The following is a 25,889-nucleotide window of genomic DNA, read 5'->3' as shown; positions in this document are numbered from 1 at the left end:
AACATGGGGTAACATTTTCCAACCATTGTTTCAGGGTGGATACTGAAAGTGTTTAGTACATAGTGTAGGTCATCTTAACCAAAAACCCTCTATTCAATAAAAGGAATAAGCCATTAGTCTGAACTTCACAAAAAATTGATGAAGTGAGGACATCAAGTGGATGGTGGTTGACAAACTCCGCTGACCAGGAGCTGAAACTGTAGCTCAGTCTCATTTGCGGGAAAGTATGTGCCTGAGCAGTCCTATTAAATAAATGCCCAAAGTGGCAGCTGAGTTAGCGTCCATGCTGCAAGAATGGAAGAAGAAAAAAGTGGTGCTTGCATTGACTTATGTGGAGTGAGTATTGTTTTTGAAAATTCTTGATTATTTAAAAGGTGAGAGTTACAACCCATTTACTTTAAAATTAAAACTGAGAGAACTTTGTTTAAAAAAAAAAAAAGTGAAACTTTTTGGGTAGAAAAGTTAATAATAATGATAGACAGGAAAGAAATACTTAAACAATTGCGGTGTCGAACTGAATACAATCTATCAATCAAAATTCTTTATTCGGCACTAACGAGCCATAAAAGTCATATCATAAAATACACAGTAAGTCAGGGAGAAGACAATTATAAAAATACTGCATAAAACCTTTAGAAAGGTCAATTAAATGGTATAATTGTAGTGTAGTTCCTATATTCCCAATAGGCTCTGCGCATTGGAATAATATAAACAGCAGTGTAGACGTAGGACTGTGGTCATAAAGGTCTCTTCTGACTATATTAGACTTAAGGTTTGCCAGCTAGCTCAGAGGTCACTAGAAACTTTCTCGAATAAACGAGGAGGAGATTAACCTCCCTGGATAGACAAGAAGGGATTAGCTTCTGACAACCATAAAACATGACAACTTTGCTCCCTCAGAATAAGAGTGTATCTCTAGAGTCGTGTGAAAACAATAGACAGCTATTTCACTCAGTCAAGTGTGCATACTTAGTTTCACCAGAGTGCAGAGAAAAGAGAGACGGGCGTTTTCAATAAAAGGTGTTATTTATTGAGCAGTCTTCTTTCTCATGCAAGAGAAATGAATTGCCACAATTGCAATACTTAGAGTAAAGTAAAGTGCGTACAGTAGAAGGAGTACTATGAAATAATACTGTAAAAGCATTGATATGGTTTCTTAGCCATATGTTACTTTAAAATAGATAAAATATATACATACACATATACATTGACTAACGTACTCAACTGGTGCTTCTAATTACGCCTGCCCCGGTGTACCTGACCTAAGCCTAATACGTGGGAAGGAGTAAGTAAGTAGCAGTTTAAGTTAAGTTGGTTTTGCCAAGGAATCTCAATCAAGAATTCTCTTTAAGGGTTTAGTCAGCTCCGTACCTGGGTAATAGAAAGCAGAAGGTCTGGTATCTCTCTCTCAGGACTCGATATCCCAGTAACCCGCAAGGGTATCTGGAAACACCGGAGCTGGATTTCTCGGCTGGAGAAAAGACAGTGTCTCTCTCAGTGCGTCAAAGGGGAGGGGCGGCGTCCGTGGGCTCTCGCATCAGCTGGGCTCTCGGGCAAGTAGATAGCCGCTCTGCTCCAAAACCACCGTGTGTTTGCTTAAGGCAATGTTGGTATATTTATACCTGAAAGGTGCCGGGTTTGACGTAAGGTTGGACATAAGACGTCAATAAAGATGTCACTAAGAACTGGCCGTTCTTACAGTGCTCAGAGGAGTTCTAGAATCAAATCAAAACAAAAGCAATGGGGAATTCCCAGGTTTCTGGAGGTTTGGTTTGTTTATAGAACTCGTTGTACTTTCTAGGAGCCTGGGGAAGTAGCCTTGCTTAATTTGGACAGCATGGGCTATGACTAAATATGGATATGATTCTTATGCCTTTATAAGGATATTATTTATTGTAACCACATAAGGGCAGGAATATTGAATTAGGGTCCTAGATAGAATTACAACACCCACTCCACGATCTAATGTCCCTCATTACTTAAAACTAAGCAATAGTAAACATATAATGATGCATGTGTTTTCCAACCCACCCCAAAATACATAAATTTGCATTTGAAATGGTATATGGTAAATACACAAAAATGAGTATTGGTACTGTACTCTTTTCAAGCAGTGGTTTCATTCAGTTAAAAAATCCATATATATATCAGCTGAATGAATTGCAAAAATGTACACATGAAATGGCTCTTAATACAGAAAAGAAGGTCGAGACCATTCCATCACATAATAATACAAATTCTGTACATATGCTAGAGGCTCAGGTAATATATTGTCTCTAGAGTTCCTAAAATAGAAGCTCTGTTCTCTAAGAATAGTTCTACTTTAAGCAGAGTACATGTGCCAGAAAAAGGTAAATATTTTGTATTTGGGGAAAAAAAAACTTTTTTGCATTCAGGCGAAAAACAGTTCCAAATATTTTCAGTAGCTTTTGTTTATCAAAGCTGAAGGCCGAATTCAGAGTTCAGGGAACGCTGTGTGCTCGTTGCTTAAAAAGTTATTCTTTCTGTTCAGGGGAGAACATCATTTCAGACAGACTCTCAAAAAATTGGTCTACGGCTTCAGGTGAAAGTTGGACCAAGTTTGAAAATGCCGCAACAGTACAGTCGTGAGAATGATTGCTATCATCGATGTCAGGATCAGCAATGCTCACAGAAGGTCGTACCTGGGTGATGCTGCTCTCACCTCGTACTTCACTGCCACCTAATCGTAGTGGTGAAGTCTCAACGAATGCCGTCATCAGAATGAGTAGCCGCTGGGGACAACACGATGCATGAGCCGTTACAAGACTTAGCAAAGTATCTGTATCCAATGGTACTGCTGATGGTAGTGTAAGACAGACGTCCAACACGCATTCTTCTCCGCATAGCATACATCGAAGCACAGGTAAGATGCAATTCTGCCAGATGGGTCTGAATGAAAGAAACCAGGTCATATTCAGATCTCTTAGCCGGGCTAATCCAAGGACTTTAGTTATGCGGTCCCGATAGCGTATAGCTAGGATCGTTTATTCCATTGTTGCTGGAGTCATGTATGTGACTTGGCTTGCCATATCGGAGCAGAAGGATCAAAAATAGAATTCCTGCTACGAGTCCCAAAAGAAGTGGTAGGCCGCCAAAGACAGAATGGACAAAATTAGGAAAAATGCCCAGAACTGTTTCGAAGGGTGTTAACAGTCCCGAAAAAATTGTCTTAAATATATGTGGGATACCACTGGTATCTGACATATTTAGGATTTGGCTTAGCATTTCTACAAAATGCACGGGGCAATTTGTTGATAAAAGGGTATGTATCTCTGCCGTTGTCCTTGCGACTTGCAGATCATACGTTTCTTTTGATGACGTCAAGGGCACAGTTGTCTGTAAAAGAACAGACTTTATTCTGCTTAAAGTATCAATTCGAATAGAAGAGATATTCAAAGAAGGCCAAATTGTTGCCTCCGTATCTGGAGTGCTGTTTGGATACAATACTTGCATACAGCAAGTGACCATGGAACTCACGCTGACGAGATAGGCTTTTCCTGGCACCATGCCACAACAGCTGTGGTCATTTATTAGAATATAACTCCCGTTAGAAAGTTGTCTAAAGAATGGCTCTATCTGTGTTGTAGGAGTGCCGTGCAGGTGACATGAAAGGTTATTTGAATACCCATCGCAGGCCCTGTGTAAGTTAATACCTTGACACAGAAGTATACCGCTTAGTGATCTTTTACAATTTTTACCACTAAGAAATACATTCTGTTTCTTTTCACTGTAACATGTGTGTGTATAAGGTAATTTCCATGTTGACTTGATGTACCCTTTACCCAACCTTTCATACTGGCCCGCTGGTATATACTCTTGGCAGTATTTAAATTGGAAAGTTGTTATCGGAATTGTAATTATTCCGTGTATTATCCATTCAATGACAGGTCTTTCTGACATTGTCAATGGTAATCTCTCAAGTTTTTCAATGCTCAGAATCGTATAGTCTGCTCCTTTTTGTGCCAAACTGATTTGTTTATCAGTAAGGTTAAAGATAGAGAATAAGGACGTTGTGTTGATTAAACGCCATGGTACGTAGCCTGAACGCAGATTTTGCAACGTCCAGCCAAGCTGTACAATAGAACGCAATTGGGACTGACCGTGTTGTAACATTAGTAAGTCCTGCTCTATTATATCAATAGCAGATGATACAATACTGTCCAGTGAATATATTCTGGAGGACCGAGTCATTAACCCATTGTCTACAACAGAAAGTGATTTTTCCAAATTAATACGATCAATTTCTCGTATTTTTTCCGCTGTTTCAATTTGCATTACTTTCCAAGCTTCGTTGTACGCAGCGTATATACCGGCCGCTATGAAACGTTTTTGACGCTGTTTGCGTGGTCCCATTATGAAATCACGCAAGTCAGCACCGTCTTTAAGTAAAGTCAAGTGTTGCTTAATTTCAGCCAGTGTGGATTTTTGTAGCCACTCAAGGCACAGTTTGCCTACACTGTATGTTGTAACTATCCCTGGATGTTGTCTCTGGGAGTATCTTGGGTCTTGCCTGGTCATTTTTAACCCCTGTATTTTGTTCAGGAATCTATCTTGACAGTTATTTGTGTCTGTGGGCCAGATCAACCATTTTTTCCAATCAGGATGTGTTCTGTTTTGGCTAGGCCAAGACAGGTTGTCTGTTGAATGGTGTCATTCAAGAATATTATTTGTTCTGGGATCATGCAGGCTCGAAATAATGCTTCTAAACCTTGTACCTGCCAATCTTTTGTACCCCAGATGTTTATTGTTTAAATGTTGTTCTTCCAGAAATCAAAACCGAATGTATTAATTTTTTCATAAAATGTTTCAGAATAAATCAATTTAGTATTTGTCAACATTGTTTTCATTCCTGTCTTATTTAACATTTTAAAATAAAACGTTTCTGCATCACTTGTGTTAAACCCTGAGAAGTATGGGAATTTCTCATAAAATGTTTTCGAGCTGCTTTTAGGTGGAGTTGCACAATGTTCCCATTGATTATAATTAAAAACATTTCTAGGTTGAGCAGATTTATGCAAATAGTGATGTGCAAAGTGATTATAACAATACATTTCTTCATATTTTGATGAACCCTGTAAGTAATAATGTTCTGTAAATTTTGCTGACATTACTAAATCTGACATCATATCATTAATACTTTCAAAGTCCCAATCATCAGAGAATGTACTCTGTTTTACAAAGTCACTTAATGAAACCTTGAACTGATGTGGATATTTCAAGAGCTCAACCGGGCCATAGATTTCATAATCCGTTTTGTCCCATGCTACCCCACCGGGTATTGGATTGGCTGTGACATTCACTGATGATAGTTCTCTTTTCTCGATGTGAGATGACGTGTGTGGCTTTAGGACCAAGTTGATGTTCTGACTTGCTGTGTCCATTGTACTGTATTTTCCCCTAATGAATTTTCCCAAACAGAGAACCATGATGAGCCAAAGCAGGAGGAAAAGTACACCTAACACAATCCAAAATTCAATCCATGGAGAAATCAGGTAGGTATCTTTGAGTTGATGAAAGAGTTCTGTTACTTTGTTTTTAAGATTTTTTATTGCTGGCGTTTCTTCCGGTTCGCTTGGATCTTCAGAAAAGTTATTAAAATTGATGAAGTAGCCAGATGCAGTTCTGTCAATTGTTGGAATTGCTTCCGAATATTCATTTGCTTTTGGATTTTTCTTTGTTTCAATAGCATAGTCTGAGGCTACATCGTGGTAGACTGGTGTTTCTTGACGAACTGTTGCAATTTGGGTTTCAAGAGGCATAAGTTCCATGGCTTTGTTGCATAGTCCTTTTTTATTCACTGCAGGTTTATCAAATGTGATTAGTCTCTCAGTTTGAACCTCTTGTATTGTAGCAAATTTTGGTACTCTGCTATTTCTTGGGAGTCCACTGGGCCTACTACTTATTATTGGCCACATGATTGTGGTTTTACCAGGTCGATGGATACAACTCGGTTCTCCTTTTTACCAGCAAGGGGCGGTAGTACAACTGATCTTGTTCCGCTGACAGCTAAGACAGGTACTGCTTTTCTGTAAGAAGGCCCAAATTCCTTCTTCACCGCGATCTTCTCTCTGACCAGATCCCTAATCTTTGGAATCCAGACAGGCCTTGCTGGGACAGGTGGTTTATCTTCAGTGGCTGATGGCTGCTGTTTTAACTTTACGTTGCTCAGGCATTTTCTTGTTTCATTTAAGTCCAGTAAAATAGCCAAACGATCTTTGATCACTGTCAGTTTTGCTTGGTGATATTTCAGGCCAACATGTTTCTGCCGTAAGGTGGAGTTTCACCGGCATTCGTCAGGGCCAAGCTAACTAATATGCTACTGCAAATTACACTATTAAAAGTGAAAAAGATGCAAATGTGAAGGATGTGACCCCCATCTAAGCTTAGGACCACGCCGAGAGGTACCGACGGACAGAGCGGGGCCTCATTCTCCGAGCCGTTGCCGGGTGAGGTGAGGCTATCTTCCCACGCATAGATGGGGGTCACATCCTTCACATTTGCATCGATTGGGAGGATACGGTAGGATGGTCTGGTTGACCATTGTGTTATTACTCACAGACAACTTATTGTCTGTTGGATTTCATTTAATCACCTTTTCAGTCTTTTTCACTTTTAATAGTGTAATTTGCAGTAGCATATTAGTTAGCTTGGCCCTGACGAATGCCGGTGAAACTCCACCTTACGGCAGAAACATGTTGGCCTGAAATATCACCAAGCAAAACTGACAGTGATTTTTTCACACTGTCTTTACACTTTTGTCTTAACCTGACGTCCAGGTGAATATTATTAAAATTCCTCATTTGCCTTGACCGTCATTTTAAATTCCATCACTCACTTTTCATTTTTTGCACTGCACTACATCAGCACCACTAGTGGTGAGGACACTTCTATCCTCTGAGCTATGGCCTAAGTGATCCAAAGCCAATACATCCAGGCTTGGGGACACAGACCGAGTTCTAGATGTCCTACATGATGAGGCACCGCCATATGGGTGGGCTGATAGGACTTATACCAGTGTCATAAGTGTCTCTCAACCGCGTGGTAACTGATGCACTGCATTCCCAGTGTGCCGCGGTGGTGATAGTGTTTGTTACTCAGCTATTTCAGACCTTCAGGTTTTGTTGTTGTTTAGGTACTTTACTGGAAAGCCTTTCGGGAGTGATTTTGTATCATCTTTTACCATAGCACTGACAGCTTGCATTATATCGCTGTCTATTTTTGTTTTTGACCGGGTGATAGCAGCTACGGAAGCCATTTGCACAGCTGCCTTCGCGGCCTCATCAGCCAATGAATTCCCCGCAACGTGAACGCCATCACGTTGATGACTCAGTGTATGGATCACGTGAGTCTTTTGTAGTTCTTTCTGTAAAAGAACTACTTGTTCCCAAAGCATTTTATGCTTGATTGTGCCACCTTTTGCATCTTTGAAGCCGTTTTGAACCCAGTTCTGCAAGTATTCATTGTAAGACTGAACGCAGTAATACGAATCGCACACTATTAGTGTGGGGAATTCGCGATCGGTATTTTCAAGCGCCATCTTAAATGCTAGTAGTTCAGCTTGCTGAGCTGTACAATCTCCTAGATATTGGGTTTTAGTGACTAATGGTCTAAATTTTCCTTCGTGCCAACGACCTTTAACAATCACGCACGCAGCACTGTAAGCTTGTTCACCCCCAAATGCGGGTTGTGCTGATCCGTCTGTATATATTATACAGCCGTAATGTTCCAGAGGCAGGATTTCGGTCGGTAGAGGACATTCATATTCATATTGGAGAAATTCTTGTGTTTTTAAATTAGGATCAAATTCGTATACTACGTCTGTTGCAGCAAGAGAATTAACCCATTGTATCCATCTTGGATGTAGTGCTTTAGCATTTGGAATGCTTGCTTTTGTTACTGCTTCTAGGGCTGGTACTGGTGTAACGATTATTATTCGTTTACCTTGTGCTAGGGCTCTTTCTTTTGCTACAGCAGTTTGAACCGCAGTTAGAATTTTTTCAGTGGAACTGAATTTCATTTCAGGTGTGTGTACAAGTGTGATTTGTATGCTATTGGTACCGTTTCTCCCTCATTAGAGGTTAGGTACGTGAATCCGCATCTTCCTGGGATGACTCGGATTACAAGGTTGCGGATGTTTTCGCGAGTTTGTAATTTTGTTTTAGCTAACATGTCTGTTTGCAATGATCTTAAAATTTCTGTGTGTTTCTGAGTCCAATTGATTGGTTTGAAATCAGGTTTTATTAATTCATAGAGAGGTTTAACCCTCTCCGCATAATTTAGAATGTACGTTCTTACGAAATTCAGGAAACCTAGTATCGATTGTAAGTTCTTCAACTTTTTAGGTGCTTGGAGTACAGCGCACTTCTCTAAGAAGTTGTCTGCTAGGCTTTTGCCTTCACTTGATAATTCATATCCTAAAAACAGGACAGTTAGATGTGCAATTCGTGACTTTTTAAAGTTGAATTTGTAACCCTCCGCTGCGAACCCAAGTATTATGGTGTTTACTCTTTTCAAGTGAGTATCCAGGTCATCATCTGTTAGATAGATGTCATCAACATACGATAATGCTTCATCATCATATATTTGTAGTAACTCTGTTACTCTTGCTGAGAATAATTCTGGGCTATTCTTGAATCCCTGTGGGAGTCGACAGAAATTTTCCTGTGACCCCATTATGGAGAAAGCGGTCAAATACCTGCTTTCAGGTGCAATGTTTTGACAAAAGAATCCATTAGAGATGTCTAATGTCGTTTTGTATTTTTTGCGCACAATGTTATTCATTAGTGCCGCACTGTGTGAGTTTTGTACTGCAAATGTTTTGCAACATGAGTTAAGGTGTCTGTAGTCCAAAACTAGACGATATGAATCGTCTGGCTTGGAGACAGGAAACAAAGGATTGTTCATTTGAGAGGTGCATGTTTCAATCACCCCCTGGTATTCAAGTTGATCTACGATCTCCTTGACTTGCTTTTTTGCTTCTTGCTTAATTGGGTACTGCCTTTCTGCAGTCGGTTGACATTTTAACTGGATTTTGTGATGAGGAGAGTCCTCATCCCATCCTACATGATTTTTGTATAATGCAGGAGCTTGGGCTACTGCCCATTTTCTTGCATATGTATATTTTCTATGAATTGGAATATGATTTGAGAAGGCAGGCATAATCATTTCTTCGCCATGAGGGCACCACTCCCTGACAAACTCTGGTGGCCAGTCTTTCTCAGCTAAAAGGATTTCATAGCCTTTCGAAAGATTATCCCAAAAGAGACCTCTTACTTTCCTGGTCTTATCTCCCTCTATACGTAAAGTTATCTCGTATATTTTATTAGGTTCGCTAACCCTGGTATCCGCAGTTTCCACCTGAATGTATTCATTTGTGTCCACTGTCTCCTGAAGATTCATCAAGATCTTGCGAGCTATGGTCACTTCTGCTGCGCTGTCTAGCATTGTCTGGGCCCACTCTCCGTTTTTCAGTTGTGTCCTCAGTATCCTCGGCATGTTTAATTATTTTAATACTGGCTACCTTCTTTCTTGGAAATTGTAATTTTTTACTTTGATGAGCAGGTTCCTTGTCTTTGGACTTGACATGCTCTTCCCTGTGTTCTGACCGTCCTCTTCTTTCCGATTTCTTCGAGGAAGTCTGAAAAGATCGAGAGGGACGTGTATCAATATCTTGATATCTATCAGGTTTTTTCAAATTATCCCTATTTCTAAGGTTGTATCTTTTCTCAGAGGGCTCCCTCTGGGGAGACTTGTTTCCTCGGTCAGGAGATCTTTCTATTCATTGAGGAGACCTACCTCTGGACTGGAATCTTTTTTCTTTGGGAGTGGATTGTTTATTTCCATCCCAACTCTTTTTTGGAGTATTTAGATTATTTTTAATAAAGATTTTTTCAGGATTTTCAGTTAGTTGGGGTTTTACTGGTTTCCCACCCAAACTATCTCTACCTAGTTCTTCATAGGACTTTTCTATGATTCTGGCAAGTTCAAATGGCTGTTTGTTCTGCTATATCTGTTTCTTTCAATTTCTGGCGGATCGCCACAGATGCTGCTTCTCCTTTTATGTTGGCTAATAATATAGCCGAGACCTGCTTGAAGTCTTTCAGTAATTTCATACCCAGAGTTCAAGCAGGTTCTGGACCGTATTCATTTTGAATCTGTCTTAGCACATTTGGTATTACCGCCATGGACGGAACACCATGTGTTTTTGTGTAAATGGAAGCAAAGACTGTGCCCCAAGTGTCCCAGTCCTCCACATGTGGTGAGATCCCCATTGGAAGACAGATAGTCAGAATTCTGTGTTTCTCAGTAGGTGTAGTATCAGGAAATACTGCCTCTATTTGAGTGATTTTTTGTGCTAACCAGAATGGAATTTGTTCCCGTTTTGCGGGTGTTTTACCAAGACAGGATTGTATGTTCTGTGGTGTTATTTTGTTTGTGTTCCCCTGATGAGGGGACAGATGTGGAATGTTAATTGCTGGTTGGACTGTTGACGTCCGCATTACATATTGGACTAACTGTCTATGTATTTTAATTAGCTGTTTTAGGTCAGCTAAAAGATCCCGATCTGTCATTGTATCAATGTCGGGGTGGGGTGTGTAGCTGGCTAGAACCGGCCACGTTGCTCCTGGTCTACCTAGTGGACCGAGCCTGGTGATGTGATTGTGATGTTTTAGGGCGCCTTTAAACCAGAGCAGGTGCTCTTGGTAATTTAATGGGATTCCAACACCCTCGAAAGCAGTGTATACATCCGGAGGTTCCTCTATTTTGTAATAGTGGAATTCGTGTGTTACAGCGTTTGCTGCTGGAAAGTTAATCCATGAATAGAATACCTCTTCTGCCGATATTCATGGGCCTCTACCACGAATATGACTGTAACACCTCTTGATGTCAGTAAATTTTCTATAAGTTTGATAGTTATAGTTTTTCTTACATTTACCGGAATGATTATAACATTCGGGTCGTTTTCTCGGAGACTTGTGTCATCCGCTAGGAGTTGAGCTGCTATTCTAGCTGTCTCCCTTTCGTCTTCACTTTCCGTCATTTTTACTAACAGAAAGGTTTTTGTTGCAGATCAAGTTTCAAGGTAACAAAGATTAGGTGCACAATATTTTGGAACACTGTATCCTTCAACGTTGACTAAACCAAAAACTATACACAGAAATCTCTTCCTACTAAGGTCCGGCGGATTTTAACCTTTTACCCACTCCAGACGTCTTTTGGAGTATTTACGGGAAAAGGGGTCTGTGTGAAAAAGCACAACTGAGTTACTCTAAGGTCTTGCATTAGATTTATCGCCTTACCAAACGTTGGGCTCCATGTAGTGTAGTTCCTATATTCCCAATAGGCTCTGCGCATTGGAATAATATAAACAGCAGTGTAGACGTAGGACTCAGGTCATCTAGGTCTCTACTGACTATATTAGACTTAAGGTTTGCCAGCTAGCTCAGAGGTCACTAGAAACTTTCTCGAATAAACGAGGAGTTTAACCTCCCTGGATAGACAAGAAGGGATTAGCTTCTGACAACCATAAAACATGACAACTTTGCTCCCTCAGAATAAGAGTGTATCTCTAGAGTCGTGTGAAAACAATAGACAGCTATTTCACTCAGTCAAGTGTGCATACTTAGTTTCACCAGAGTGCAGAGAAAAGAGAGACGGGTGTTTTCAATAAAAGGTGTTATTTATTGAGCAGTCTTCTTTCTCATGCAAGAGAAATGAATTGCCACAATTGCAATACTTAGAGTAAAGTAAAGTGCGTACAGTAAAAGGAGTACTATGAAATAATACTGTAAAAGCATTGATATGGTTTCTTAGCCATATGTTACATTAAAATAGATAAAATATATACATACACATATACATTGACTAACGTACTCAACTGGTGCTTCTAATTACGCCTACCCCGGTTATACCTGACCTAAGCCTAATACCTGGGAAGGAGTAAGTAAGTAGCAGTTTAAGTTAAGTTGGTTTTGCCAAGGAATCTGAATCAAGAATTCTCTTTAAGGGTTTAGTCAGCTCCGTACCTGGGTAATAGAAAGCAGGAGGTCTGGTATCTCTCTCTCAGGACTCGATATCCCAGTAACCCGCGAGGGTATCTGGAAACACCGGAGCTGGATTTCTCGGCAGGAGAAAAGACAGCGTCTCTCTCGGTGCGTCAAAGGGGAGGGGCGGCGTCCGTGGGCTCTCGCATCGGCTGGGCTCTCGGGCAAGTAGATAGCCGCTCTGCTCCAAAACCACTGTGTGTTTGCTTAAGGCAACGTTGGTATATTTATACCTGAAAGGTGCCGGGTTTGACTAAGGTTGGACATAAGACGTCAATAAAGATGTCACTAAGAACTGGCCGTTCTTACAGTGCTCACAGGAGTTCTAGGACGAAATCAAAACAAAAGCAATGGGGAATTCCCAGGTTGCTGAAGGTTTGTTTTGTTTATAGAACTCGTTGTACTTTCTAGGAGCCTGGGGAAGTAGCCTTGCTTAATTTGGACAGCATGGGCTATGACTAAATATGGATATGATTCTTATGCCTTTATAAGGATATTACTTATTGTAACCACATAAGGGCATGAATCAGGAATATTGAATTAGGGTCCTAGATAGAATTACAACATAATAGCAGCAAAATACCAAAGATTTCAATACAGATAGTAGTCTCAGGGAACTTAAGATGCAATTTAAAACAGCAATTATAATAGTTTGATTTCCCAGGCACTGTACGTAAGAAAAGGCAACTAGGTGGGGTCTAAAATCCAAAGGAAGCAATATGGGGTGCAGGAACTGCCTTCTTTGATGTAGGTAAAATGTGCCAAATAAAGTAAAGTGCAAAGCGCTTTGTTCGGCTGGGATCTCACAATGACAAAGGGGTAAAGATGAAAACCATGTAGCTTTGATGGGATAGGTCACCAAAGTGTATGGTTTGTAGTTGAAACCTTGTAAGTAAGAACGTCTGTCTTTCATCTACAAGAAACTGTAAATAAAGTGCTGAGTGTAGTAGTGGAGCCTGAATGTTGACTCCGCACTCTTCCTGGATATCGCCCTGTTGTGCCTTTTGCGCATGTTGACAAAAGAGATTTTTTTATGTGTGCTGAGGAGATGTTAGATAAAAGAGCCGGGTTATGATATAAAGCTGGGATGTCCAGACTGTCAAAGCCCTTTTTGACAGATTTGATCCAAAGGATGTCTAAGCAATTGTCCAGATTCATGCAATCTGACAGCACTGATCTGCATAATTGGGCTTCTGGATTTTTCCAAAGATGCTATCACAGTGAGAGGGGTTGTGATTTGATGTAATCCACCAGATAGTTTAGCCCTACCTCCTCATGGCAAAATTATATTGGAGTTTAATTTGGGGTAGCCAGAAGTCTTCTTATTAAATTATTCTGTACAATCTGGAGGGTTTTACAGCTTACGTGCCCCGAGATACCTGCTCCAGATGTTGCAACTGATAAACATTTACTCTTAAACATACATCACGGCTCACTTATGGGTTTACGTCTCATCCTTTTTGCAAATTTAAAAACTGCATCAAATGCCCTTTGAAATTGTAAAACTTTGACATTCAATAAAAAACTCCATTCAAAATCAGTATCAAAAGGGACACACAGGTAAGTGAAGTGGGAGTTTTTTTTCCATTTCTTCTCCCCGAAGCATAAACTTTCTGGTTGTTATGAGCCCCAATGTACCCAATAAAGGCCTAGGTAACTGCACAACCTTTTACTTACATTTGTCCTACCTTGCTCAACATACCCACTCTGGAAGTGAGCTTTTACCTAGTTACCTGCTGAATAAATGTTGTGTGGTTTTCTTTGAAAACTAGCCTCATTTATTACACCTGAGGATTCTTAGTATCATATCTTAATCCCCTACCTGCAGGATTATGATCTTCTGTATAATAACTCTGTACAAAAGTCACCGCTATCGACATCCTTGGACGACAGGCCCACATTACCATTATACATCTAGGTAGAACCCCTGAGGGTACCCTTCGGGTATAAAAGAAGCAAATCTTCACCGGGCAACCACAGGAGAAGCTTCCATGCTGACACAAGACACTGAAGTCCCTGCACACAGAAACTCCAGCACACAGTGGTCTGACATCTCTTGAGGGGTGTCCAACTCAAGACCAAGGGGTCATTCATTCTTTCCCATCAGGTAATGGAGTTGACTCTTTCCTTTCCTAGGGGATTCTTGGCTTTACACCTACAAACATGCTAGGTTCACCTAGCTATGGTTTGCATCTTAGGAGTACGCTTGATTACTACTATGTATCTATATGCCTGCATATATTCACTGTGCTAGCACCATGGTAGAAGTCTACCTTTTATTTACTCTGTTGGTGCTTTTAATTGTATATATCTGTTTTTGTCTAATGGTTGTTGCAGCACGCGTATTTTATACTAGAGTGATGCTGGTCCATTAAATGCCTATTGAAAACGTCCCCATCGTTTATTCTGTGTATCTCTCTGAGAAGAAGTGACCACGAGTGACGGAGCGAAAAGTACTGCAGTGTTTCCACGATCCCTGAAGGATCAAGGGCTGTCATGTTCGATAGTTGCCAGAAACTATTTGCTCCTTGCTAAGATTAGGGAGCTCATAGTGGCTTTGTGAGCTAGATGGTCGATAGGCTAATATATCCTTTGGGGGGGTTCTGGAAAAAGTCTGGACACCAACCCCTTAGTTTATGTTGTATAAAAGTGCAGATCCTATATAGATTTGTAGGAACTACTTGACATAACATGTGTATTAGTAAAGCGCACGTTCACCCAGAGGCACTGAATAACAGATGTTTATTGTTACCCAACCTAATGGTACTCATTTTATTGACCTCAGATGGATGAAAGTCTGAGTGAACCCGCCAGGATTTGAACCTGTGACCATAAGGTGGAACAGAGGCCCCTGCAGTGGACACTAAAGTCCACTGAGCCACCAGACCCGGCACCCAATGTTGATTTGGTTCTGATTTAACGGTCAAATCTTAGTAGAACAGTCGTGCTTTCTCAGAGACCCCTACTCACATATACCCAGAGATATCTGGCGTGAGAAGGGAAAATCCAACACAGCTGAGTAGGTACACCCTATGTATTGGCTGTAGGTTTATTCAACCTTGAAGGATTATAACTCCCACATTGCCTAAAACCTTATCTCTTTTTCTAAAATAATTCCTCCCATAACATCTCTGAATGCAGACGCTGGTACTGCAGAAATGCACTTACTCTAAAATTTGCAGATTATGGTCTCTCATCATTAGGTGGGATTGTTACCTTCATGACTGAGGCAAATGTGGCATACAGGACAGAGGTGTTCTATTCTTGGGTTAAATTCCCGCTTGCAGATGCACACACACATGTATTTTACAGTTACATTCCAGATGAGATACTTGAAGAATACTCTCCATCAGAGGACATAGAAGTCCTGTTAATGTTCCATGAACATATACATTGGTTTAAAGGCACCCTCCACCATACCACAGAAAAAGTGAGACTCAGTCTGCTCAGCAGAGAAGGAGCAACTTGACCGGTCCTACCTACATACACACCGCATCCAGAGATTGATACATTGCCAGCAGCAGACTTACATTCACTTTGCCAAAGACATAATAAAGCTACACAGAAATCTTACACAGTTCGCAATGTGGACACTTACATTTCAACCTACAAGAGTCACTGAAGCTGGGCAACTACAAGGGACCACAAAAAAATCACCCGATAAACGCTGAACGCGAATGCCCATTAAATTTGAGCAAATGCTGTTCTGGATAGCACAAAAAATAGCACAGCAGCTTGAGGCGGTGTTTCCCCCCCAGGCCCGCAAGAAAAGCACAGAATATTGACAATTTGCTTGCCATTGGGAATAGGTCCCCCAATAGAAGATTGTCCAACTGGGGGTACAGTTTTCACTGCAATTGATACCAGAATTCATGGTACTCCCTCAATAGCAGTCATACCACAGGCATTTAAACAAATACAGAATGAGTATGGGGCAGAACCTGCCCTGGACTCAGGGATGAACTTGATAGGCAATTTTGCCCAGGTATCCACAATTATGTTAGCCAACATAAAAGGAGAGGCTGCAACAGTAGCTATATGCCACAGCCTGAGGGAATGCACTCCTGCACAACAGGAGCGAGAATTACCTAAAATTATTGAAGATACCTGTGCTTCACTGGGTAGAGATTATTTGTAAGCACGAGCGCTAAATCCGCTCCGCTCGCGAATTTTGCGAATTTTCTGTAAATTCGCGATCCGCGAACTCTCACGAATTTACCGAAAATTCGCAATCCGCGAGCGGCGGATTCCTAGGTCAAAAGTTCAAGCCTTGCTGGCCTGTTGTTGTAAGTATTTTACGATGGCGCCGGCAAGCTGCCAGCACCATCGTAAAATAGTTACTAAATTAGCTTCAACAGGAAGCTCGAATAGATAAAATGAAGCAGGCGCTCGTGCATCTGCTTTATTTTATCTAGTCGAGCTTCCTGTTGAAGCTAATTTAGTAACTATTTTAGGATGGCGCTGGCAGCTTGCCGGCGCCATCGTAAAATAGTTAACAGGCCACGCAGCTGTGCCCTTTTCCTTTATAGCTCACTCAAGGGACCCCTGCGCCCTTCGGCGCTATTGCATAGTAACACACACCTGGTCGCTGTAGACAACTCTCTGGCACTTTAGGCAGCTGTAATGACAAATTGCTTTTAAATAAAATATGCCTACTAGCTGGTACTTACTGTACCCGGGCGCTGAGTTAACAGCATCCGTGTTTTTCTGAAAATGAGAAACAAAAAAACAGAGGAAGGAAGCGGCCTGTGCAGGGCTCACACATTACACCTTCCTTGCTCTAAGCTACCGAATACCCTGTTACTGCGTGGCTGGTAGAAATCAAAGCAGGGTGTTGTGCATGATTGAATTTCCCCCAGAGATAGGCACTAATAGCTCTGGGTTTTTGTGTGATGCGTTGATTTCTAGCGGTGCTGCATAGCCCAGTTATTGCGATCGGCCAGTTTCATTTTCAGTTAGAGTATTGATGGTTTTTATTTATGAATCCCCACAGTGTAAAACAGTCAGTTTTACGACCGAAAAAAGTTTGGCACTGCAGACATTTATCGTACCCCGCAAAGCTAAATCTTTCCGGCATGTGGCCGGGCAAAACACTCATCGCCAATGAGGCGTAGGTAATCAGCCAGCTGTTCGGCTCTGACAGGGGAGGACGCACCTCCACAGAAGCCGTTAGGACGCCAACTGCCTCCGCAAAAGAGCCTATTTCAGGAGGCGCAGCTGCCGTTTACATTGTTGCCTCTTATAGATGTCTTTGGCAGATTTTCTGTTTTGGGCAAATAGGAAAATGGCGGTGAAACATCATCAGACTGTTGTCTTTGCTGCAGGCTGAAGGCCGGTTCCGATTACTCAATTTCAGGACCTTTAGGAGCTGGTATTAGAGCAGACCGGACAGCAAGGGATGTGAACGTGCCAGTGACGGTACGTCAAGTGCAGGGACTGCCAAAGGCGAACTGGTCAGAGCCTAGAGTGAGGTGTTTCCTGGTTCGATTGTGGAGCCTCGTCAAACACATTATTTTAGCACAAGTACAGACTATTTTAACCACAAGGGTTTATACTATGCTCTCAATGTCTTTTAAAGGTAGCTTTGAAAACTGTGCTATCACACATTCCAACCTTCCTACAAATTCCTGCCACGTGTTGTCACTTCCTGGCACATCAAGCGGACATTGAGCATTCTCATCTTCTCTCCTCCCCGCCCCAAATCCGCAAATACGCCAATCCGCAAATACGCGGATTTTGCGGATCCACGATCCGTGAATACGCAAATCCGTGAATCGTGGATCCGCAAAATCCGCCCATGCTTAATTATTTGGGAGCTAGACCTGTGAAACCACAATTAATGGGTAATCCTGAAAAGGTTAACTCAAAGCAAGCACCCGATTCTTCTAAATGGAAATGGGATAATAAACAATCAAAAAAAAGCATCAAAATCACAGGGGGGGTTTCATCAACAGGAACCCTCTGACAGAAAATAAAACCTTAGAAACCATGACAATATAAAAAAAACTGACAGGTATCAGGATACTGATAAACGGTCCTCTCGTTCCTTTCAGGGTTCATCAAAAACTCAGAGAGGGAAGGAGGGTCAGAACACAGATCAGAAAAGCAAGTCAAGCCAAGAGACATACATCGCAGTTCAGACGACATTGTCAAAAAAGAAAATAAACCAAAATCTAAACCCCAATTTAAAAAGAAGGTAGGTGGCCTTAAAATTAGAAATGCCCAGGCTACTGATGTCTCAACTATTGGACGGGGAATGGACTCTGACGATTCTAGGCAGTGCAGCAGAAGTAACAACAGCTCGCCAGAACCTGATGGAATTTCTGGTGACAGCAGTGTTGAATGAACATATCACTGTGGAGGTACCTAATACAAGGGTAATTTTCCCACATCAGTTATATGAAATAACACTCCAAATCGAGGGGGACACACCCATGAAAGTGAAAGGTCTCTCTTGGGAGAACCTGACATATGGATATGATATCCTTTTGGCTGAAAAAGATTGGCCCCCTGAGTTCATTATGGACTGCCCAAAAGGAGAAGCCGTAATATAACCAGCCTTCTTCTACCTCGTTCAGGAAACACTTAAACATTCATGCGCGCAGGAGTGGGCTTTAACACTCGCTCTTGCATTATACAGCAATCATGTAGGGTGGGATGCTGAGTCACCTCACCATGAAATACCATTACAGACTACTCCAACTCAACTGAGACAGTACCCAATAAATCATGAGGCAAAAAAAGCAAGGAAGTCAGGGAGATCTTAAAATCAACTTGAATACCAAGGTGTTATTGAAAATTGCACTTCCTCCATGAATAATCAGTTGTTTCCTGTAATGAAACCCTACAATTCATACCGTCTAGTATAAGACTATATGCATTTGAACAAATGCACACAAGCATTTGCAGTGCAAAATGCAGTGCTGCATTAATGAATAACATTGTGCAGAAGAAATAAAAAACTACTCTAGATATCTCAAATGGATTCTTTTGCCAAAATATAGCACCTGAAAGCAGATATTTGACAGCATATTTGGCCCTAGGCTCTAAACGCCAATTCTGTAGACTGCCCCAAAGGAATGAGATTAGTCACGGGTTGTTCGTTCTCAGTAAGGGTATCAGAGTTACTTCAAAATTGTGATGAGGAGATGTTGTCTTATGTAGACTATATTTATCTAATGGACGATGAATTTCTGCGTCACTTGAACAGGGTGAACAACATAATTCTGGGGTTCGCCGCTGACGGCTACAAATGTAACTTTAAAAAGTCAAACATTGCTCACCTCAATGTCCTATTTCTGGGATATTAGCTCTCAAGTGAAGGAAAAAGTCTAGCAGCTAATGCTTTAAAAAATGTGAGCTGCTCCAACCTTCAAAGCCTTGAAAAACGTACAATCTATTTTAGGGTTCCTACATTTTGGCAGAACATACATTTTGGATTATGCAGAAAAGGTAAAACTTTTCTACGTTTTAATTAGTCCTGATTTTTCAGTTCAACATTGGACACAGGAACACACAGAAATCCTCAGTTCCTTACAAGCTGACATGATAGCTTTCAAACACACGTGCAAACTCTACAAATTTGGTGATTCGTGTAGTTGATGTCAATCTGGGTACACTTACTTCACCTTCAATGAAGGCAAAACGGTACCCCTTGCATACAAATCTCATTTGTGCACAAATGCTGAGATGCGTTTTGTATCCACTGAAAAAATACTGACAGCAGTACAGACTGCTGTAGTAAGAGAAAGAGCACTAGCTCAGGGTATACAAATAATTGTCGTAACTCCAGTACCAACCTTAGAGGCTGTGACAAAAGCAAGCGTTCCAAACACGAAAGCACTGCATCCACGATGGATACAATGGGCTAATTCTCTCACTACAGCAGATGTAGACTACAAATATGATTCTACATTAAAAACACAAGCACTCCTGCAGTATGAACAAGAATATCCTCTCCCAAATTAAATAATGCCTCTATATCAGTATGAATACATAATTTGCACTGATGGATCGGCCCAGCCTGCCGTAGGAAATAAACAGCAATACAGCGTGGCAGGTCTTCCACTGGTCCTCATATCTGTGGTGGGTAAACTTGTACTGATTATCCTGCTACGCAATGGACAGCCCAGTTTCCAAAGAGATGGAAAAAGCACTCTTGGTGCGACGTTGCCTTGAACGCATGATACTCCATCTGGGGGAACTGCGGCTGCTGGAGCTAAATGACCATTGGTTCCAGTCGTTCAGATCAGTCTGGGTTGACTGCATTTTGGCTGTGCTCCACTGCTTATTCTGTTGATATCAATGTGTGTTAGACATATATCTGACCGTTCCATCAGTTGCACCTTCCATGCCGACACAAGACGCATGATTTCCTGCACGCTGAAACTCCAGCACGCAGTAGTCTGACATCCCTTGCCGGGTGTCCAACTTGAGACCAGGATGGGGTCCTTTGTTCTCTCCCATCAGGTAATGGGGTTCGCTCTTTCCTGGGGATTCTTGGCTTTACACCTACATACATGCTAGGTACACTTAGCTAAGGTTTGCAGCTTAGGAGTACTCTTGATTACTACCATGTATCTATATTCCTGCATATATTCACTGTGCTAGCACCATGGTAGAATTCTACCTTTTATTTACTCTGTTGGTGCTCGTAATCATATATATCTGTTTTTGTCTAATGGCTGTTGCAGCACACGTATTTTATACTAGAATGACGCTGGTTCAATAAATGCTTATTGAAAACGACCCCATTGTTTATTCTGTGTATCTCTCTGAGAAGAAGTGACCACGAGTGACTGAGCGATAAGTACTGTACTACTTCCACGATCCCTGAAGGATCAAGAGTTGTAATGTTCGATAGTTGCCAGAAACTACTTGTTCCTTGGTAAGGTTAGGGAGCTCATAGTGGCACTGTGAGCTAGCTGGTCTAGAGGCTAACGCATCCTTTGGGGGTGTCTGGAATCAGTCACCAATCCCTAAGTTTATGTTGTCTAAATGCATAGATCCTATATAGATTTGGAGAAACTACACAACATGTTCTTTGACATTTCTCATTATAAATATCTTGGTTTGGTTAGTTTCAAGTCCTAGGTTGTCCATAAAATTGTTAAAAGCATCTAACAGGATTGGAGGCCATTAGCTTTTCAAGCAATTATGACAGCGTCATCTGCAGAGAGCAGGACAGGGATTTCCCGTGAACTGATTTTGGGGATATCTTCTCCGGTCTTTACTAAGTGGTCATCAAGTGCATTAAAGTAAATTAAAAGAAGGAATGGGACCAGGACACAGCCCTGCCTAACCCCAGTTACTGACGGAAAATCTTATGTGAGATCCCCGCAAAGAGATTATTGAACTGTCTATACCTAAATCTGACATTATTGACCACATTCTGGGGCAATCCACTGTGTCAAACGCACATGTTAGGTCCATAAAGGCAAGATGGACACATCCTTTTTTAGCCTTTGTATATTTTCAGACTAACTGAATACATGTTCTCAAGCCTTAAGACAAAAGACCATCAAAAGAAAATGGATTTACTTAATAATAAAAATAATTTAGTTAATTAGAGGAATTCATTCAGGGATAAAAGAGAGGATACAATCCTTCCCAATGAGACTGTTTAACTAGGTAAACAAAAAATGTGGTTGAGTCAGAATAAGAAAGCTACAGTAAAAGATACAGACAACTGGTACAACACATAAACATTGGGGAACCCCAAAATACTGACACCCCAACATTTTAGATTACACAAAATTTTACCTTCAGTGATCCTGCTCCAGCACCCTTGATCTTGTGATGAAGAACACCCTCCTCAACATCAAACACAACATTTGTTTAGCAGAGCAAGAACTAAATAACTAGGACCATTTGATAACTGAGTTATATATCAGGGAAAAGTTAAAGAGTTTTATTACAAAGATATCAATTAAGCGATAAAGAGAGATGGAAAATATGCCATGAAGGCTCAAATACAAAATGCATGGGCCTGATTCCAAGTTTGGCAGTCCGACTGCCAGAGAACCGTGGTCACCACGCCCCCACTGCACTGGCGCCCAACCGTCTGCCCTACTACAAGTAGTGCAGTCTGAAACCCAGACCGCCGGCACGGTGGTTCACCCAGCAGTCTTGTGGTAGTCTAAAATGTTGTCAGTTTGTCTATGGTCATCATCAGGCCCATGGCCCTACCGCCATGTGAATTATGACTGCACAGTCGTATAGGCGGTCTCACAGCATTGCTCAACTGCAGCGGTTTGCGCAAAAAGACATACAACACAGACCATTGGATGGATTAAAAAATTACACACCTGATGTGCTTTGGCAAGTGAACATGCCTGCAAATCACACTATAAAACACACCCCAGCCCTGACCACCATTCTTTGCTTCCCAATAGCTGCACAGCAAGAGAAATAGCCCTTTTCCCAGATACCCATTGTCTTCTTCCCATTTAGCCCCTATAATATTTTTTAGATATTTTGCACCGTTTCGCTACATCCCATGTCTGTATTTCTCCCTTAAACCCACTCACAATTCAGTTTTTTTTTTCATCACCATGGCCACAAACAAAAAACCTGCCTTCACTGAGCAAGGTTTGACAGTCATGGTGGATGAAATCATTAGAGTACAGCCCCAAATATTTAGAGCCCAAGTCCACCATACTCCACACACTAAGAAACAGGAAATGTGGGACAGAATAATCAAATTGAATACTGTTGGTACCACCCTGGGCACACAGAACGACATCAGGAAGAGGTGGAATGACCTCAGGCAGAAGATGCGTGGCAAGTACACCAGCCACCACCAGGAGGCACAGAGGAATGGTGGTGACCCCCTCCCAGTGCACCATTACAACTCATGCCCTGGGAGAGGAGACGGTATTGGCCATCCTGCGTACTGAGGGCTTGGAAGGAACACCTAAGGGAACAGACTCTGGTACATTACACCTCAGCAACTGACACAATATCACAATGTCCTGTTGGCTCTCAACTCTGCCTTTGTTATTGTCTCCCACAGCTACTCTCATAACATGCAACATAGGAAGTATTTGAGATATCAGCAGGTCTGTGGCAATGGGTATTGGTACATATGACACCACATTCCTACAAAGCTTTGTTTTGCCACATGTTGCAATGCTGTCTGTAAGTGCATCATCATCAACATAACAGTCCAGGACCCATGACATGTGGCAATATGGAACTGTATGGTCCTTCACAAAGGCATGTTGTCAACAACTATGGTACACTCAACATTCATCAACTGTTTCAACATTGACATAGAACTGAGTATAGCTACCATGAGGCCTTGTCATTTCAACTCTACCCAAGATGCTTGACTGCTCTTACACAATCTCAGCTATCGGTCATCTTACTCCTGAGTGGCACTAGTCATGCTGGTTACCAATTCTCAAATGTTGCTAAGACAACATAGAAAAGGTATCCCAACTACCACCAGGCCTTCTCACTCCAACTTTAACTAAGATGCTAAATTGCTATTGGCCTTCTCACCTGTTAGCCATCATACTCCTGAGTGACACTAGTCATGCTGGTTACCATTTCTCAAGTGTTGCTAAGTAGACAAAGAAAAGGTAACTCAACTCAGGGGTAGTAAGTGCTATATAAATGCAATTACAATACAATACAATACCATCAGGCCTTCTCATTCCAACTCTAACCAAAAAGCGTGACTGCTTTTGCCAAAGTTCACCTGGCGGCCATCTTACTACTCATCTATATTAGTTGTGAAATGTGTAAAGTACAGACAATGTTCTTCACAAAGACACAGCTAAAACACTCTGCTTGATGATGCCCGGAACACCGGAACACATCTACTCAAACTATTGTTGGCCTGATTACGTTGTTACTACAGAGTACCCCTAATATGTCAGCCATGAAAGACACACAAGTCATTTACAATACCAGGTGACCACTTGACCATAGATTCTAAACAAGGTGAACAATGCCACTCATACAACCAAGCTGACTGTTTGTCAAAATATGCTTTGGAATCCACAAATACACATACAATTATCACATTGTGTATGTAGCTGTGTTGATGATCCCCAATACCCCAAATAACAAATACTGATACATACAATTAGATGATGAAATCAGATAAATAGATTGTGTGTCCCCTAAACTACCTGCACATCGTTGATTGAAGTCATAACTCATTACATTTTTTTTTGTGGTTTGAATCTGTTTTTATTAATTTTGATTAACAACACAGACATATACAGCATAACACATGCTCCACCCCAGTCATGATGGGTTAGCGGTATTGGTAGACAGTGTGAAATAGTTAGGACATGTCAGCAATTGGCAATAACAATGAACATATACTAATGTGCAACATGAAAAAAGAATCATATCACAGTTGACTACGGATGGTATCTGTAACTTTTGAGCGTCCAGGTGCATCTTGCTGGTAATCTCAGTAAGTGTCTACTGTAAAGTGGTCTGTTAATAAGGAAGGCGGGCAATAATGAACCGGGACAAAGAATAACATAATGTAGGGTTTGTGTATTGAACTGAAGCACTTTGTACCCCTCAATTGTCCACCCGACCTCCCCCTTGCTACGTGTAAGATTGATGTGGCTCTTACTATGAGATCTGCCCCAAGGGTAGCAAAAGCGCGCATACCTACCATTGACCCTGTGCTACGGCTGCATCAGGCCCCGCGTTAGTCCCTAAGAACATGTTCAGATGTGGCGCCACCATTGGAATCTGGCGCATCCAGCTCAGCACTATGTGTATTTTGAAGTTCAACCATTATTGCATCCCTATTTGTAGCAATTGGGAGCTTGCGCATGTCTTCCGGGTGTAGTGCGATGCTCTCTGCTTTAGCCCATGTCAGTACATGCAGGGGCTCAGGTGCCTTCCATCTCCTCGTGATGAACCTTTTCTGCCAAGCCTAAGTCTAGGAAGTGAGAGGTTGCTTTGTGTTTCTTACTTCAACTATAGAGGTGTAGAATGTAAGTCTCCTACTCAAAAGGAATATCGCGTTCTGTGAAGCAGGAGAGCACATCCGCAATCCCGCTCCAGTATCCCTGAAGGGAGGGGCATTCCCATAACATGTGTAGGAGGTCTGCATTAACAAGGTGGCATCAGTAGAGTGAAATTATATCTGTTGATCTTGGCTGGTGAGAGGTATTTATTTATTTAGTGTCTCTTCTATAGCGCACAGCTACCCCAACGGGGTGTCCCGGCGCTCTAGCAGGTGAAATAATTCTAGCTCCAGAGGATTTAGCAAAAGAGGTGGGTTTTCAAAGCCCTTCGAAAGGGGAGTTCCTCCTGAATTGAGCGAATCGACTGCGGGAGTTTATTCCAATGAGATGCAGCGCAGATTTGGAAGGTTTTTCCTCCTGATCGTGACTTTTTAAATCTCGGGATGGTGAGAAGGTTTTTAGAGCCTGATCGCAAAGATCTGATATTTTTGTAAGGGCGGGGGCAGGTAGAAAGATATGCTGAGCCCTTCCCTTTAATTGCCCTATGGGCCAGGATGAGTGCCTTAAATTCAGCCCGTTTCTGTATTGGGAGCCAATGGAGAGAGCGGCGATGAGGAGAGATGTGTTCTCGAAGAGAAATCCCGCACACTAATCGGACTGCGGCATTCTGTACAGTTTGAAGCCGATGGCAGAGACCTGCGGCAAGTCCAACATATAAGCCATTGGCATAATCCAAGTGCGATGTAATTAATGCTTGGACTATTGTTTTCCTTGCATTACTGGGTAAAAAGTTAATGAGTTTTTTTACCATCCTTATTTTAGAAAAACAGGCGGCAGATACCGTTTGGACTTGAGTGTGAAAGGAGAGAGCAGAGTCCCA

This window comes from Lissotriton helveticus, chromosome 8 (genome assembly GCF_964261635.1).
Source record: "Lissotriton helveticus chromosome 8, aLisHel1.1, whole genome shotgun sequence".
Lineage (NCBI taxonomy): Eukaryota > Metazoa > Chordata > Amphibia > Caudata > Salamandridae > Lissotriton > Lissotriton helveticus.
Note: the sequence above shows the minus strand (reverse complement) of the source record.